Source organism: Triturus cristatus, chromosome 4_2, assembly GCF_964204655.1.
Source record: "Triturus cristatus chromosome 4_2, aTriCri1.1, whole genome shotgun sequence".
In the NCBI taxonomy this organism is placed as follows: domain Eukaryota; kingdom Metazoa; phylum Chordata; class Amphibia; order Caudata; family Salamandridae; genus Triturus; species Triturus cristatus.
In genome coordinates, this window is record NC_140586.1 from 201,358,941 (window position 1) to 201,376,511 (window position 17,571).

Sequence of the window (17,571 nt, forward strand, 5' to 3'; positions counted from 1 at the left end):
ATAGCCTATCTTAACCATACTTAGTAAAAGAGACAGAGTACACAATTCACTCGTTTTTTTTTCTTTGTAATCTGCGCATGTACAGATTGGGGAAACAAAGCATTATGCCTGGTGCAAATTTCAATGAACAAATACATCTGTCACATGTGCAAAATTTTGGGAGTGTGACAAATGTAGACCTTTCACACAGTTATGCAGCTGTACAAGAAGCCCCTCCTAGTAACTGAGCCCTGACAAGGTGTAAGAGTGGTTCAGGGCAAGATTCATGTGGATAGGGATCAAATATACCCCGTCTGTACTACTCTTCCTTGTTCACCAGCGCTCATGCAGGTCATTGGTGTCAATCAATCAATCAGGATATGTTTAGCACTGTGTTTTTTCGCCCATGATGGTATCGAGGAGCCGTGGGGTCCTGCTGCGGGATCGCGCTGATTGTTCAGATTGGTTGAACATCCCGGTCTTGAGGTCCTTCTTGAACTGTAGGAGTGATGGTGCTGCTCTGAGGTGTAGAGGTTCCATGTCTTAACAGCCAGGTGTGTGAAAGAGCTGCCAACGTTGGTCGCCTGGCAGATACGCTGGGTAGCTGCTAGGGGGAGGGATCTGGAACGGAGTTTGTGTGTGTAATTTAATTTCTACACCATATCATTTACAAATGGCCTTGTAGGCAATTAGAGGCAAACACACTTCCTGACCCACTTGAATTGAGGGACATGATACCCGCTAATGTTATTGGGGGGTAGGTATTGCAGCCCTATGACCGCTCCCCTGCTGCCCTCCCTCCAGCCCTCAACTAAGAAGCAACATTGAAATGCTGTGAGTTTGAAGACTGCAGCTCCTGGAAAGGCGGTATAGGCACTGCTACAGGGTGAGAGAAAGCGAGACAGCACTATTGTTTTACAACCGCAGTGGCGGTTGGTGACATACACAAATGGTAGGGTGAGCAAAGTGAATATTTTGGCATGCACTGTGAGGATCTAGCAGTGCCTTTAGGCTCAACGCCCAAGCTCTCAGTCGTGACTTGTTAAGTGTTTTGTTTATAACAGACCATGACTCAGAGCTCTGGAATTGACGCTGACGGCAGTGCGAGTTTCTCACAGTGCATCAGTCAAAAATAAAAACACAGAGTTCACAGTATGCACGATACAATCAGTCTTTCACTTGAACTCAACCCAAAGGTATTGGAGTGCTTTACATAAGCTTCCCTGGTTCCAAAGTTAACATCTCTGGCCATTACGCCACAACCTCTTATAAAGAAACATCCTACATGGAAAAACATGCACGAAATAGCTAACAGCCAGGAGCAACTTATGTAGTAGCTAAATCAATGAAATGGCATGAATGATTGCTTTAACGCTTTATTATAATGAAAAATTAAATGTTTACCCATCAGCTGCAGCACGTCCCTGATGTTCTTCAGTCCATGGCTCCAAGGTCGTATTTAGTGATAGCCATGTCAGAGGAGACTGTATTCTGCAAAGAGCTTATTGTTAAGGGTGTTGCAATGACATTGTCCTTTAGTTGAACTTTTGAGGTATTAAAGACCCCGCATACTCTTTTCTGCGATTCTAGGGTGGCATGAGTTGCGGTAGCATGCACCCCGTGGTATTTATGACATGTATGACGCAATGGTTACTTCACCCTGTGCTGACAGAACCTCAAGTTAGTCAAGAGAGATCCACTGTAAACAGTCCAGGGTTCAAATGTATATGCTTAGTGACTTAAGACTGTGACGGATAAGAAAATACAACACCCTTCCTACTTTGAGCACTGTAAGGACTTGGAACCACTGGACTGCACTCCCACCCACAGACTTCCTGTATGTCTAATGGTCTTACCCCACTGAAAATGCCTTGGAATGGTTCGTGTTCATGGAAGGTGTGCTATATGAAAAGAATAAAATTGCAGATAAATGTTTCCATTCGGCCTTCATTGGTGTCAACAATCTGTCACAGTTTTCATGATGCCAGTTCTTGAACTTGCTTTTTCCAATAAGCACGGGCTATGCCTGTTCTTTAATCTTTCTTCCGTTGGTCGACACCTGCCCTTTTTCCACGCCGCTCTTGATCGCCTGCAAACTCTCCCACAGTAAAAGTGCTTTATTTGGCATTCTCTGATCTACTCGATTGTCAGAAACATTATAAACCTCTTGTCAAAGCCTTTTCAACATGGAACGTATCCTCCACCTTCCCTCTCACAGGCGCTGTAAAGCTCTGTAATAGTGGTTTGTAGCACTGTATGACTGTATCTCTACCAGCGCCCCGGACACCAATAAATACATTGTCATGTCACCACAGCCTTAACTTGCTGCTTTGAAAACAACCAATCCGTGCCTTGTGCTCATGCTGTTTTTGCTAGTAAACAGAATGAGAACAAATCAAGGTTTGGTGTGAGCAGGGGAACCCAGCGCTCCAAAGCAGACTGGGGCAGCTGTGCTGTGTTTCCTCCTGGCTCCTTAGCAGAGTGGTTCAGAAGCCTAAAGTACGCATGTCTGGTTGGCTACAGTAACAGAACTGTCCAGCCCGACATACGCACCATGCTTTAGCTGCTTTCTGCCAATCAGTAGGATTGGCCACACCCTGCACACCCTGCCCTACCCAAACACGGGCAGTCAGAAATGTTAATATTATGGACATTTGATTTGAAGCTTTCAAATGGCAATGTTGTGGGGGCAACAGGGGTGGAGGGTCAACGGCCATGCTCAAATGAAGAAATTGCTACTGTGAGCATCTGTCCCACTTAAACTCAGCAGCCTCTTAACCCACCTCATCCAACTTGCCCCTGCAGCCCCTTTGCCTCAATTTGAGTAGTGCCTGATAGTAGCCCGACGAGTAGCACCCGAATAATCCGCTGCATCTTGCTGTGATTCTATACCTATGTCCTGGGGCCCCTCCTAGGTATCCACTCCCCTATTACCTACCCACCGCATTCACAGTAACGTTCCAAGCTCCAGTAGACCGAGAGGACAATAATGCATCCTTTACAGTGAGGCCCGTTGTCTCGGCTACCTCACGACCCGCCTCACCCGATGCTGACGCATATAATGGTCACAACCTCTGTAGAACCAAGAAAAGCCAACCTCAAGGAGGAGTGGGGGCTTGGCGGTGCAGGAATCACCCGAGTCTACTCTTACCCTCCTTATATAATAAAGTGGACCCGGAAACCTTTGTCTGCAGAGAGAACCACCTTTATTACAATAGCCCGGGCTATGGAACAGAGTCCCAAGTTAGTCAGAAACAAAACCCAGGAGGCTGCTGCTTTACTCCACAGCGAACAAGCCTTATATACATTTTTACTCCACTCTTTTGGCATTCAGTCCATTGTTCAATCAGGGCGGTGTTTGCAGTTGATAACTTGATCAAGGCGATGTTTGTAGTTGATGACCTGATCAAGGCAGTGTTTGTAGTTGATGACCTGATCAAGGCTCGGCATTCAGACCATTGTTCAATCAGCTTGATCAAGGCTCGGCATTCAGATCATTGTTCAATCAGCTTGATCAAGGCTCGGTCAGTCAGACCATTGTCCAGATAACCTGATCAAGGTGTCAAGGATGTTTACCAAGCAGGAAGCAGAAGATGAAAAACAAGCTTGTTTACACAGGGCGTAGGTGTCTCATGGCTTTCTGTTGATCAATTGGCTAACTGCAAAGAACAGGGGGACTTGGGTATGCGATCGTTTTGAGCGTCAGAAGAAATGGAGGCTGTAGGCAGGGTTTTGTCACGAGATGGCAAGGAATGGAGGAATGGAAGGAAATTAATAGAACCTAGTAAAAACTCATTTTCTTCAGACCCTCCTTTTGCCATTGAGTGGCAAACCATGTTTCTTAGGAAATGTCTATCTGCATTAGGTCGCCAATCTCTTGTTGAAGCATTATCCTTACGTTGGTGTCACGTGTACTGACAGGGGAACTTTTAAGGGCCTGTGTACACATAGCACAAAGCATAGGCAGGCAGTGGATACACAGGCAGCATGAGATGATGACTGCTATTCCCAAGGCAAGAAAAATGAGGAACCCCCATCCCCATCGGGAAAGGAGGCCCCAAATCCAGCCCATGAGGGACCAGTCGTCTTGTTGTTGATGAATCTCAGAGGAAAGTTTATGCAGACGTTGGATAGCTTGATAGACTGATGGAGGGTTATCAGGTATGTAAATGCAGCAGCTGGAGCCGATCAGTTTACATACACCACCACGGTCAGCAAGGATGATGTCAAGTACCATTCGATGTTGTAGTGTCATCAGGCGTTCCGCCTGAAGCTCCGCGGTGATGTTGCCCAATGCCCCTGCTGTTTCATTATTGGTGGCCTCCACCACTCGGGTAAGGTGTCGTATGTTGCGGCTGTTGACCATAGGACCCAAGAACGGCAGGAAACCTTTGAAGAAATCCCCCGCCTCCTGTCCTGCAGTGTCATCGGCTTCAATTACTCCCCTAGGCATACGATGGTGGAGGTGGGGATTGGTCAAGTCATGCGTCCCAATAGCAGTAAAGGTAGGGGGGAGTAGAAAGGCCAAATAACACACACCTGACCAATTTCCGGGAAGCCAGGTATAAGCAGACTGTCCACTGAAGGACTGGGTTATTCTAAGACCCAGCGGTGCCAGGGAACAACACCTGAAACCTTCGTGGGTTACCTGTTCTGGCGTACCAAACACAGAGACACGGGACACTTCCAGCGACGTCAGAGATCAGCGTTTATTTACTGCAGGGATACAGAGGTCACAAGAAGTACACAGCGTGTAGGTTCTCGGAGACTGCTTCAGATTGCAAAAGTGGATCGCTCCTTTTATACACGTTTTTCCCATAGAACAGTATGGTGAACAAAGATTACAACTCAGTTCCCACAATAAACTTCAAAAGAGTCGCGTTCATGTTTCAGGAGGCCGGAACATAATTACAACAGTATTGCCAGTTCCCAACTGTAAAAACATGCCTTCTCTGCAATAAAACACATTCCATCCTGACCGTAAACACATTAGGAGAAGGGACAAAAACAGATGCAAAGAAAGGACAAGGATGCACAACAGATTAGAGAAGAGTGTTAGGAGTAATAAAGGAAACTTGATAACGGGATCAGAGACACCGTGTCTCATGTATGCATGACTGAAACAATAGACCGGCACGGCAAGATGAGCCTTGAGCGGGGCCATCTGCCTTCGTCGTGTCATTTCCCTCGTCATAAAAGTCATACTCAAAGGAACACGTGTCCCTCGTATAAGCTTGGGAGTCCCAGGGTCACGAAGCGGACAAAGTCCGTTCGCTGGCTACTTGAGGGCAAGAAACAAAATGGATGCCGTATCTAAAATGGAACCCGAGGGTTCAGATGAACAAACACGAAAATAAGACGAACCATACGTGGTTGCGTAGCGAAACTGCGTACACCCACTATACTCGTCATTTGCGGTTCGTAGATACCCAACTCATCCATATTCGTCACCACTCAAAAGTGTCGTTCCGTCCCACACGGAACCTCAGACGCTCCTTTTGCCCTCATGTAGGCAAGCATTAGTCAAGATCGGAATCTATTTCTATATTCATCAGATCGTTCAGTTGCTGCTGGAACATCATTCTATTCATCAACGTTTCCTTGGTAACAGATGGCCGTCTTATACACGTTGTAGCACATAGGCCACATAAGGCAGGACCACACTGTACACAAAGACAACACGTGAACAGAAACGTTACAACAACCCCTACGATCATCAGAATCTTCCAACCCCAAGTTGACATCAGGCCCCAAAACCATCCTAGAAGCGTCCAATTACCTTCGTCCACGTGTATGGACTCGGAAATCTTGTGCAACTTCGAGATGGCTTGGTAGACAGTTGGAGCATTGTCAGGAATAAAAATGCAACAACTCGAATGGATAACTTTACACACACCACCTCTATCTGCGAGAACAACATCTAGAACCATACGGTTCTGCAACGTCATGAGTCTATCCGCTTGAAGTTCAGCTGTTAAATTACCAAGGGCACTTGCAGTAATATTAGCAGTCGACTCAACTACACGTGTCAACTGTCTTAGGTTCCTACTATTAACCATAGGTCCCCAAAACGGCAAGAAACCCTTAAAGAAGTCTCCTGCTTCTTGACCGGCAGTATCCTCTTTGCTAATAACGCCTCTCACAACTCTAGTTTTGTGATAATCTGAGGCGACAGTGAAAGTCGGTGGTAAAAGATTCGCAATATAACAGGTACCCGAAAAATCACGGGGTAACCATGTATATGCGCGTTCATAACATACAAAATAAGTGCCCTTGGCAGTTAGAAAAACAGGGGAAGAGAGCATCGGCAGAACATACGTGTCAGTGCAAGCACTGTTCCCAAGTTGTGCTCTCGGATTTCGACCCAAACCTTTCAAGCAGAAATTACCGAGGTGTGGTACAATCCATATTGGGGACGAGCTCTTAAGCTGTCTATCACCCACTGACGTACTATACTCAGCCTCGCTCAGATCCTTATAAGCCTGTACCTCTTCATTTGGGATAAGCGATGCATCAAAAACATCTCTATCTAAATCCGCTATCGCTATCGCCAAAGGTTTGTGATACGGCCCAGGACCAAAATTGGCAGAACGTGGCTCTCGACTGGGGTAGGAATCTAATGCACTACGGAACATAGTTTGGAATGCTCGAGCCGAACCCTGGGAGCTGTAAGGAAGGACCAAATATGGAATACCCCTATCCATGGTATGTGGCATTAACCCACACACCCAACAATTGGTAGTATTCATCACCAACTGATGCTGATGTAGAAGTTGAACGAAGGAGTTATTCATAAATTCCGCACGTCTAACCTGTTCATGTTGAGGCAGAGGATGAAAAGAATGTGGGGAAACAGTGGTGAGGGAGCTTAGTTTAGGAGAAAAGGTAGGTGAAACAGAAGGTAATAACAACTGTACTCCAAAATACACTCCACCCACCAATAACATAGATACGGTCAGGAACAGTAGGAACACCTGAAACAAAAAACATTTTGTACATACAACTCTTCTTAATTCTGATCTCTGCGCCGACATCCTTTCTACTTCCAACAGCTTAGAGAATGCCATCCTCTACAAACCGTCCGTGGCGTACTTGACGCACTTCGTTCTGAGTAGCGATTATCAATCCCCAGGAGTTCCCAGGAATCGACAAAAGTAACCGACCTAACGTCAGAAACCTGCTAAACAGAAAGGAGTACCCGCACGGCCCTACGGTGACCCGGATGGAGAGGTTTCCTCGAAAAGTTCAGTATTATTACGAATCTCTTAGCCGTGGGACAGCACATAAAAACTCAAAAAGAAAGGATATAATTGTCCATAATGTTCATAACATCAAAAAGCAAATATACAACTAATTTTTATTAGTCCTTGAACGAAGAAAGTATCGACTTCTTCCAGGTCGAGTTTGCTCTACAAACAATTGTTCAGCTGGCGCAACAGTATTCGATGAAGTGGACAACGAGTCAGACCTTGGACTCTCTGCTACCGATGACTCCACATGTGGGTTTGGCAGTGACAAATCATTCCCCACAGGTTGAGCGTCGCTAAACGGCACAAAGTGCAAAGGAGTCTCAGTTTCTGTTGCCGAAATCCCAGTCCTCACCCAACCATCCATTGGTAAGGGGATCGGTACCTTTTTCGTGTGGCTGGCGTGTACCCAGTTCTTCCGGCCCTCCAGTCGAACCGCAGTCCTCGTTGTCAACAAGACTTGAAAGGGTCCTACAAATCTTGGCTCCAAGTTACGTTTCCGACCAAAATTTCGGGTAACAACCCAGTCCCCTGGCCGGAGCTGGTGTCCAGGACCCTCTGTCTGCGCCGGTAGAGCTTCAAAGACCTGTTGATGGATTAACCGTAGTTTAGTGGTCAAATCATACAGGTAATCAATTAACATTGGATACTCAAGACTATCAAAAGCCCTTGGTCTCGGGACCCCCCAAATATTCGCAGGGCGGCCGAACACAATCTCATATGGGCTAAGCCCTACTCGAGAGTGTACGGTCGCTCTGGTCGATAGGAGAGCCAGAGGCAAGGCATCAGGCCATGATAGACCAGTCGTAGCTTGAATCTTGGCGAGTTTTAGTTTTAGGGTACCATTGTACCCTTCAACCAAACCCGCTGCCTGAGGATGATTAGCACTATGGAATTTTTGACGAATTCCAAGGCCCTTACACACACTCTGCATTACACTTCCCACAAACTCACTTCCATTATCCGACCACACGATCCGTGGCATTCCGTACCGAGGAAAGTATTCCTTCAGCAGGATTTTTGCTGTGGACAGGGCAGTGTTATCCTTAAGAGGATAGGCCTCAATCCATCTGGAGAACGCACAAACCACAACCAAAACATACTTCAGGTTATTGCATCTCTCCATATGGATAAAGTCCAGCTGGATAACCTCAAAGGGACAAACAGGAGGAGCAAAATGACCAGGTGGAGTGGGGGTGCCCTTGCCAGGATTGTGCATCAAACACACCATACACTTCTTAACCACTCTCTCGGCACATTTAGCAATACCCTCATTTCTCCATACAGGGGACAAGAACCTACATATTCCTTTCGCACTGATATGTGACAACCCATGAGCCATCGTCACAACAGCTAATACGTACGCATCTGGTAACATCCACCTCTGACATTCCGTCAGGTCAACCCAACATCCATGCATGTCCAACTTTCCCGTACTTTCTTTCCACTTAGTCTTTTCAGCTTTAGTAGCTTCGTTCTGAATTGCTTTCACACTCTCAATAGTATTTTCACACATACCAGTCTCCGTCGGCCACCTCACTGAACTCGTGACATACATTCGGGTCGCAAGATCCTTAGCCGTTTCCTTAGCAATCTCATCCGCAAACGCATTACCACGACCAACATCATCCGTCACTTTCCGATGTGCACTACATTTAACAATCGCCACTTGTTTAGGCAGTGTAAGTGCATCCAAAAGGTCATTCACGAGCTGCCCATGCTGAATCTTCGTACCATGCGATGTCATAAATCCTCTTTCTCTCCACAGTCTTCCAAAGTTATGCGCAACACCGAATGCGTACTGACTGTCGGTAAACACATTCACTCGCTTTCCTTTAGACAAAACACACGCTCTTGTCAATGCAATCAACTCTGCAGCTTGTGCTGAATTCTGATTCAATCTCGCAGTTTCCACAACCGTGCTCAACGTCACTACAGCATACGCAGTCGTCACATCGCCATTCGGCAATTTAAAGCACGAGCCATCCACATACAAAGTACCATCGGGATCTGTCAAGGGAGTGTTTTTCAGGTCCACACGACCTTTTGTTTCTTCCTCAGTTCGTAAATAACAATCATGTGGTGGCACATTATCTGATTCCATATTAATCGGCAACAATGTCGCCGGATTCAGTACATTAAAAGGTTTGATCTGTATATGACTTGCCAAAAGGGTCAGCTCGTACCCAGACAACCTTGCACTCGTCAGATGTTGAGTTTTTGTCCGATTCAAAAGAGTATCAACTGCGTGCGGAACCATCACCATGAGCATATTATCCATAACAAGACCTGCGGACTGCCGAATAGACGCCGCTGCTGCCGCTGTCACCCTCAAGCAACTTGGCAACGCTCTAGCTACCGGGTCTAAGGTCGAGGAAAAATATGCACACGGGCGCTGCTTGCCACCAAATTGTTGCTTTAAAACACTCAACGCACAACCTTCCCTCTCGTGAACGTATAATGTGAATGGCTTGCTGTAATCAGGAGTACCTAACACGGGAGCCGAACACAGTGCATCACGTAGTTCAGAAAAACTTTTCTGACATTCCTCCGTCCATGGCAAAGGAGTCGAAACGTCCTTGCACGTGAGAGCTATCAATGGCTTCGCTAACAGTGAAAAATTCGGAATCCACTGTCTGCAGTATGACGTGATACCTAAAAAGGCACGCACATCTCTCTGGGTCGTCGGCACAGTCATTCGAGCAATTGCTGCAATTCTTTCAGGGGTCAACCTTCTTCCCGCCTTTGACAATAAGTGACCTAAGTAGGTAACTTCTTGACAACAATATTGCAATTTAGAAGGTGACACTTTGTGGTGTAAGTCACAGAGATGCTGTAACAGTGACACAGTAGCAGTCTTGCAAACTTGTTCAGTATCTGCAGCTACCAACAGATCGTCGACGTACTGAATCAAAGCCGCACCAGTCGGCAGCACAAATGCATCTAGTTGACTCTTAAGAGCTTGGCTGTATATCGATGGGCTCTCACAGTAGCCTTGAGGTGCGCGTTTGAACCGGAAACTTCGACCTCCTAACGAAAATCCGAACAAATCACGACTTTCCTCAGCAATCGGAATGCTAAAGAACGCATTCTTCAGATCGATTACCGAGAACCATGATGCAGAGGCTGGAATCAGAGTCAGTAAAGCTGTAATGTCTGGAACCACAGGAAACTGAGGGACAACAATTTTATTTACTTCCCGTAAGTCAATAACTAGACGGTACACGGGAGGCTTGGACGGATCAGTTCGTTTCAGAATAGGCAACACGGGACTATTACACACGTTACCTCGTGTCTCCTCGAGAACATCTTTACCGATCAGATCATAAATGATCGCTAATAGTGCCCGTTCACCATCAAGGGAAATACGATACTGGGGTATGCGTGGTAAGCGCGCATCAACTTTCAATTGAACAACATAAGGTGGGATATCCAGCAGGCCCACATCATTGGGACCTGTCGCCCACAAAGAAACCGGAAGAGAACTCAATTCCGGTGGGAGCTTATCGATCGATAGATACATAGGGGAAATCACATTCTCACCCAATGTAAGCTCCACACCCGTAGGAGAGCAGTACAAAGTCGCATGTAACCTCTTCAACAAATCCAAGCCCAAAAGATTCTCACCACAACCAGTAGTCAAAATCAAAGGAGCTTCTAACTCATGAGACCCAATCGTAAGGGGCAAGGGGCTAGAAACTGGATTGCTAATGGGGGCGCCAGAGAATCCAACGGAAACATTCGTTAAGCCAGACAAAGGCGCGCCAGGGAGTTTCGAATGCATAATGGAACTTTTTGCTGCACCAGTGTCCAACAGAAAAGGCTCAACGACGCCCAATGTGGCTACTGCAACATAAGGCCCTATCTGATCAACCGGAACTGATACTTCTCCCTTCCTTTGTCTATGGCTGTCCTAATAGATACCATCCGTATCAACATCACGCTCGACGTAACAGTCATCCACATGATACTGTGCAGATCTACCGGACGATGGTTCGCGTCGATCGAAACAATTCTGCGGGTCTGAGGAAGTGGCAAAACGCTCGGCCTGATTCTGAGAAACCCCACGACCTCTACCACGTGAAGCTTGTTGAGGACCACCACGACCTCCTCGAGCTGACACACCATTATTCCTATCACGGAGAACCGGACAATTAAACTTCAAATGGCCCTCCCATCGACAATACGCACATTGATTATATCCCAACACAAAACGAGGTGCGGGAGAGTCATTTCGCGTCTGCGATCTGGAGTACTGTGATTGCGATCGATTTGGCTGTTGCGAATCACTGAAATTTGAGCACGGAGGATACGCTTGCTGCAATAAGACCTTAGTTTTAAGATCCTTTGTTTTCTTATCTGCACGTTCACTTTCCTCCTTTTCCCTATTTTTGTAATATTGGGCCGTAGCCAATGTTTGAGCAGTGGTAGAAACAGCCCACGAACTCTCAGAATTTTTCAACTTATTGCTAAGTTCGGGCAACAAGTTCGATACAAACTTATCAACAAACAGCCGCTGACCACCCTCTGAACCCATGTCCTGGCCACTATGATCAACGAATGCTTCCTCGAATCTCGTAAAGAAATCGGAAACGCTTTCATCCCTCTTTTGCTTGCACGCGGACAACTTGTCCCAATTGACGCGCATCGCCGGCATAAGCGTTTTCATAAGGGTAATTATCCTCTGGGGCAATTCCACAATAAGCTGCTCAGGCTTAGCCCCACCAACTTGCTGAGCGTCTGCCGCCGTAAGGGCAGCCCAGTCACCGCCTAACTCGGCCGCGTGATTCTCGTGACGAATTTTCGCCCAAATCGGCTGAGGCACTACATTGCCAAACAACATGTCAATATCAGCAAGGTTCATAACAGTAGCATCCACCAATTGGGACAGCTCCTTATAATAACCTGCTGGATTTTTACGGGGATCAGGCAAAGTTTGCTTCACCTGTAAGACTTCCGATCGTTTCCAAGGGAGGTGTATCCACACTCTCTGAAAACGGCCTGGGACAGCAGGGTTAGCATTAGGATCACCTGGCATCCATACTGGGGGAACTTCCCGCATCGGATATTGACCAGGTTTTGCCATCCACTCTGCAGTCTCTTCCTTAAACAATGCTCGAGGTTGCACTGTACATCGAAATGATAACAAACGTTCTAGAGCTTCTCGAACCTTGTCACCTACGATCACACCGGTTGTGAACTGATGCTGGAGCTCAGAAACCTCAGACGGTACATTATCTACCACATCATGATCCCACTCCTCCTTCAACGATTTACACAATTCCTCAAACACGAATCGTTGAGTGGGCGCATTAAACTGAGAAAATGTTTCAAACACTACACGCGAAGTGTATTTAACAGGATTACGAATCCATTTACGTGCCATTTTTACCAGCGATTCACGTTCCCTATCATCAGGAAGCTGGCTTTGCCTCTGAGCGACATCTGAAAGAGTCGAGCCGAGTATTGGCCCAAAAAGCGGAGAATAAAGAGTAGCAACAGCAGTCAGGAGACGGCTACGAACAGAAGGAGAAGAGGAAGAAGATGCAGGCGCAGCAACAGTAGGGGTGGAGGCAGTAGAAGTAGACGCGGCACCAGGAGTAGCGGGAACGACAGACTGAGGAGGGACTTGAAAAGGCGCAGTAGGAAGAGAAGCCGGTAAAAGAGGATGAACGATCTGCGGCACAAGGGGATTCGGGAGAGCGGGAGGAACGGCGGGCTGACCAGCAGCCGCCAAAACAGCAGGTGGAGGAAGAGGTAGAATCACAGGGCCCAGAGTATCGGGAGCATAGGGAGGTGGTGATTTCAACAGATAAGACAATAGCGAATCCTCTATCGGTTCTTCTCCCGACTTATCGACATTAGACGGTAGCACCGGATAACATTTATCCACCGCCATATGATGAAGTCGAGCACTAACTTCCTGCTCTTTCTCATCTTTGTCTCGCTGATACTGTTCAGCATCTCGCATCACCGTAATAACGCCTTCTCTTTTATTTTTCTTACTCTGTTTGATTTCTTTCTGCTTGGCCTCTTTCCGCCATAACCGGAAGGAATCAAACATGGCCGGCCTAGCCTTCTTTTTAAACAGTTTAGCTTCCAAATTATCTAAAACGGCAGTTTCGAAACTACCATGAGATGGCCAACTAAGAACACCATCATTTTTAGTGTAGCGGACCCAATATTCATTATACACGATAGGACCCACACCATGGCGACTATAGAGCTCGTAAATTGGAGTTCCAACCGGAGGTATCGGACATGAATCCTCCAGCCGGGAATCCGTTCTGCAACATTTGAGAAACCCAAACAAAGTACTACGGCTAGGCATCGCGCACACTAACCGAGTTTACAAACTTCAAGGGCTATCGAATTTATGATATCCTCGCAAAAAAATTGCGAGACCCTCGGTTTTTGGCAATTGCAATCGTCAAATAAAACCCAACAACTAAGAACCACGAATGCTATGGTACCATGCAAACAACAAAGGAACACTGGGAGCGACCCACAAATACTTAACTGAGAGAACAATGGCGTCACCAGGAAGGCCCGTCTATCGTCTCGCCGTACAAAGGACTACGCCAGGCGCCAAAACAGGTCGACAGTCAGGGCATCAGTCCGTCGCAGCCGTCAGGAGGCGGGGATCTTCGCGGGAAAAGACGTCGGGCCACTTATTTCGACAACTGGATCGATGAAGCGGGGTGCACCTTCCCTCGGAGATTTCACACAAAGTTCCTCACGATCGTCGGGCTTTGGACCGGTACCGTTGATGTCGCCCCACGTTGGGCGCCAACTGAAGGACTGGGTTATTCTAAGACCCAGCGGTGCCAGGGAACAACACCTGAAACCTTCGTGGGTTACCTGTTCTGGCGTACCAAACACAGAGACACGGGACACTTCCAGCGACGTCAGAGATCAGCGTTTATTTACTGCAGGGATACAGAGGTCACAAGAAGTACACAGCGTGTAGGTTCTCGGAGACTGCTTCAGATTGCAAAAGTGGATCGCTCCTTTTATACACGTTTTTCCCATAGAACAGTATGGTGAACAAAGATTACAACTCAGTTCCCACAATAAACTTCAAAAGAGTCGCGTTCATGTTTCAGGAGGCCGGAACATAATTACAACAGTATTGCCAGTTCCCAACTGTAAAAACATGCCTTCTCTGCAATAAAACACATTCCATCCTGACCGTAAACACATTAGGAGAAGGGACAAAAACAGATGCAAAGAAAGGACAAGGATGCACAACAGATTAGAGAAGAGTGTTAGGAGTAATAAAGGAAACTTGATAACGGGATCAGAGACACCGTGTCTAATGTATGCATGACTGAAACAATAGACCGGCACGGCAAGATGAGCCTTGAGCGGGGCCATCTGCCTTCGTCGTGTCATTTCCCTCGTCATAAAAGTCATACTCAAAGGAACACGTGTCCCTCGTATAAGCTTGGGAGTCCCAGGGTCACGAAGCGGACAAAGTCCGTTCGCTGGCTACTTGAGGGCAAGAAACAAAATGGATGCCATATCTAAAATGGAACCCGAGGGTTCAGATGAACAAACACGAAAATAAGACGAACCATACGTGGTTGCGTAGCGAAACTGCGTACACCCACTATACTCGTCATTTGCGGTTCGTAGATACCCAACTCATCCATATTCGTCACCACTCAAAAGTGTCGTTCCGTCCCACACGGAACCTCACCACAAACAAAATATGTATTTGGAGAAGCGATTAGGAGTGGTGGCGAGGTAATATTCAGTGTGCTGACTATTGCGCAGTCACAACTCCTACCTCCCGGGTCCCCAGTCCTTTCAGGCACACCTGGCCATGCGTGCTGATCACATTGAAAGCCTGCAATTTGGTGGGAACTTTGTGTCTGGACCGGAAGCGAGAAAAGATGATTCTACTCGAGGTGTTGAACACAACCATCTCATTGCGTTCAGCACGATAAATGTTCAAGATGTCAGATGTTGTAGTAGGGCAGAAAGGATTACGGACATTGCCTGTTCTGTTTCGGGTGAAAGTGTCATAAAAATCCCCAATGATGGAGCTCGTTGTTCCATTGATCGTATATGCATCGGTGACGAGCATCCTCCAAGCCAGACAGGACCCAAAACCAGAAAATGGATAGACGAAATAGGGGACAGTGTGTGTCATAGAGTGTGGCATGAGCCCACACACCCAACAGTTCGAAGTATTAATCACATGCTGATGCTGGTGCAATAATTGTACAAAAGTATTGTTCATGAATTCCAGGCGTCGTGGTAGTTCATGGGGTGACATGGTGGCGTGGAGATGTTCCACAGGTGTCGGTATCGTAACCAGAGGAGCTGTGGGAGAGGTCAGTAACAGAAGCCATCCCACAACCAGCAGGATGAGGAGAGCAAAAAGTATAACTATTGTGGAAAGGAAACATTTATTGTTCAGAAGTTTGACATATTTCTTGTGCGCTTCAGATCCTCGGACTGCTGCCATTGTGCTCCGCCTGTTGTCACTAGCGGCTGTCTGTTATTGGTGGTTGCTTCACTGGATGTGGATACCAAGAGTCCTATGGACATCCCCTTGGTCCAGCATACCAGCACCGGTCTCAGCCGGGATATCACAGCCCTACAGCCTATAGACACCAAACAGAGTCAAGGGCCAGCCCCTTTTCTTGGTCTAAAGTTGTAGCGAGTGGAAGAAGGTATAGAGTGGTCTGGAAAGAGAGCTTCTTGTTCCTTCCCCTGATCCTGCAGAGGAGGGATGACTGGACCCCCCAAGATTCAATCAGTTTCGGCTTCCGTAGTGGTGTAATGAAGTCGAGCATCACTGAAAGGGACAAAGGTCGGTACTACTTCTGTGTCGCAATCTGGCAGTCCTTCTTTCACCCATTGGTCGTACGGAAGGGGGAGAGGCACCCTCTTGCAGTGGGTAGCATGAATCCATTTCTTTCTTCCTTTGACTTTTACAGCAGTGCGGGTGGCCAGAAGAACCTGTCGGGGGTGCGACCAGCGGGGCTCCAGACACTTGGTACGCTGGAAATTTCGGATTACCACCCAGTCACCTGGCTGGATGGTGTGACCCGGGCCTTCGCTCTTGTCGGGGATAGCAGCGTGTACCTGATGATAAAGAGTACGAAAGGAATCAGTTAACTGGTATAGGTAATCAGTCAATACTGGGAACTCAACATCAGACAATTTCTTTGGCCTTGGTACGCCCCATACATCAGCTGGTCTAACGAATACCAATTCGTAGGGAGATAATCCTATCCTTGAGTGGGCAGTCGTCCTTACTGACAAGAGAGCAAGGGGTAGGGCATCTACCCAGGTAACACCTGATTCCGCCACAATTTTGGCCAATTTTAATTTAAGTACCCCATTGTATTTCTCCACCAACCCGGCTGACTGGGGGTGATTAGCAGGATGAAACGTTTGTCTGACACCAAGCCCGGAACACACAAACTGGACCACATTGGCTGTAAAATGTTGGCCATTGTCACTCCAAATCAAACGGGGCAACCCAAATCGGGGAAAGTATTCTTTCAACAAAACTTTAGCCGTAGTAATAGCTGTGCAATCCTCGGTGGGGTAGGCCTCCACCCATCTGCTGAAGGCACAGACCACTACAAGGACATATTTCAAATTTGCACACCTGTCCATGTGGATATGATCCATCTGGATGGCCTCAAAAGGAAACGTAGGGGGGGAGAAGCCACCAGCGGGGGTGACTGTACCTTTCCTGGATAGTGCATAAGGCAGATCATACATGACTTAACCACTCGGTCAGCATATAGGGGTATTTTTTCATTATACCATGTTGGCTCTAGTAACTTGCATATTCCCTTCGCACTGATATGGGCAGGGCCATGGGCCATAGTGACAACCGGGGGGACATGACTGTCTGGTAACATCCATTGCCTCCCTTCAGATATACACACCCAACATCCCTCTATCTCTTTCTCTGCCAGATGTTCCTCCCATGTGTGCAGTTCTTTTGCAGTGGCATGAGAATGAATCTCGACCACACTCTGACTAGTATTTTCCAACATTTCTCCTTCCACCACCCATCTGGCTGGTCCTGTCACAAGCATTCCATCTGATTTACTTAGAGCAGTCTGTCTTGCTGGTTGGTCTGCAAGGGCATTGCCTTCCCCTACATCATCAGTCACTTTATGGTGGGCTTTACATTTAATCAGTGCAACTTTTTTAGGTAATGTCAAGGCATCTAGAAGTCTGTGTATCAGGGGACCATGTTGTATTCTAGTCCCATGTGAGGTGAGAAGATTTCTTTCTTTCCAGAGTCTGCCAAAATTGTGAGCCACTCCAAAGGCTTATTGACTGTCCGTATAGATATTAACAATCATGT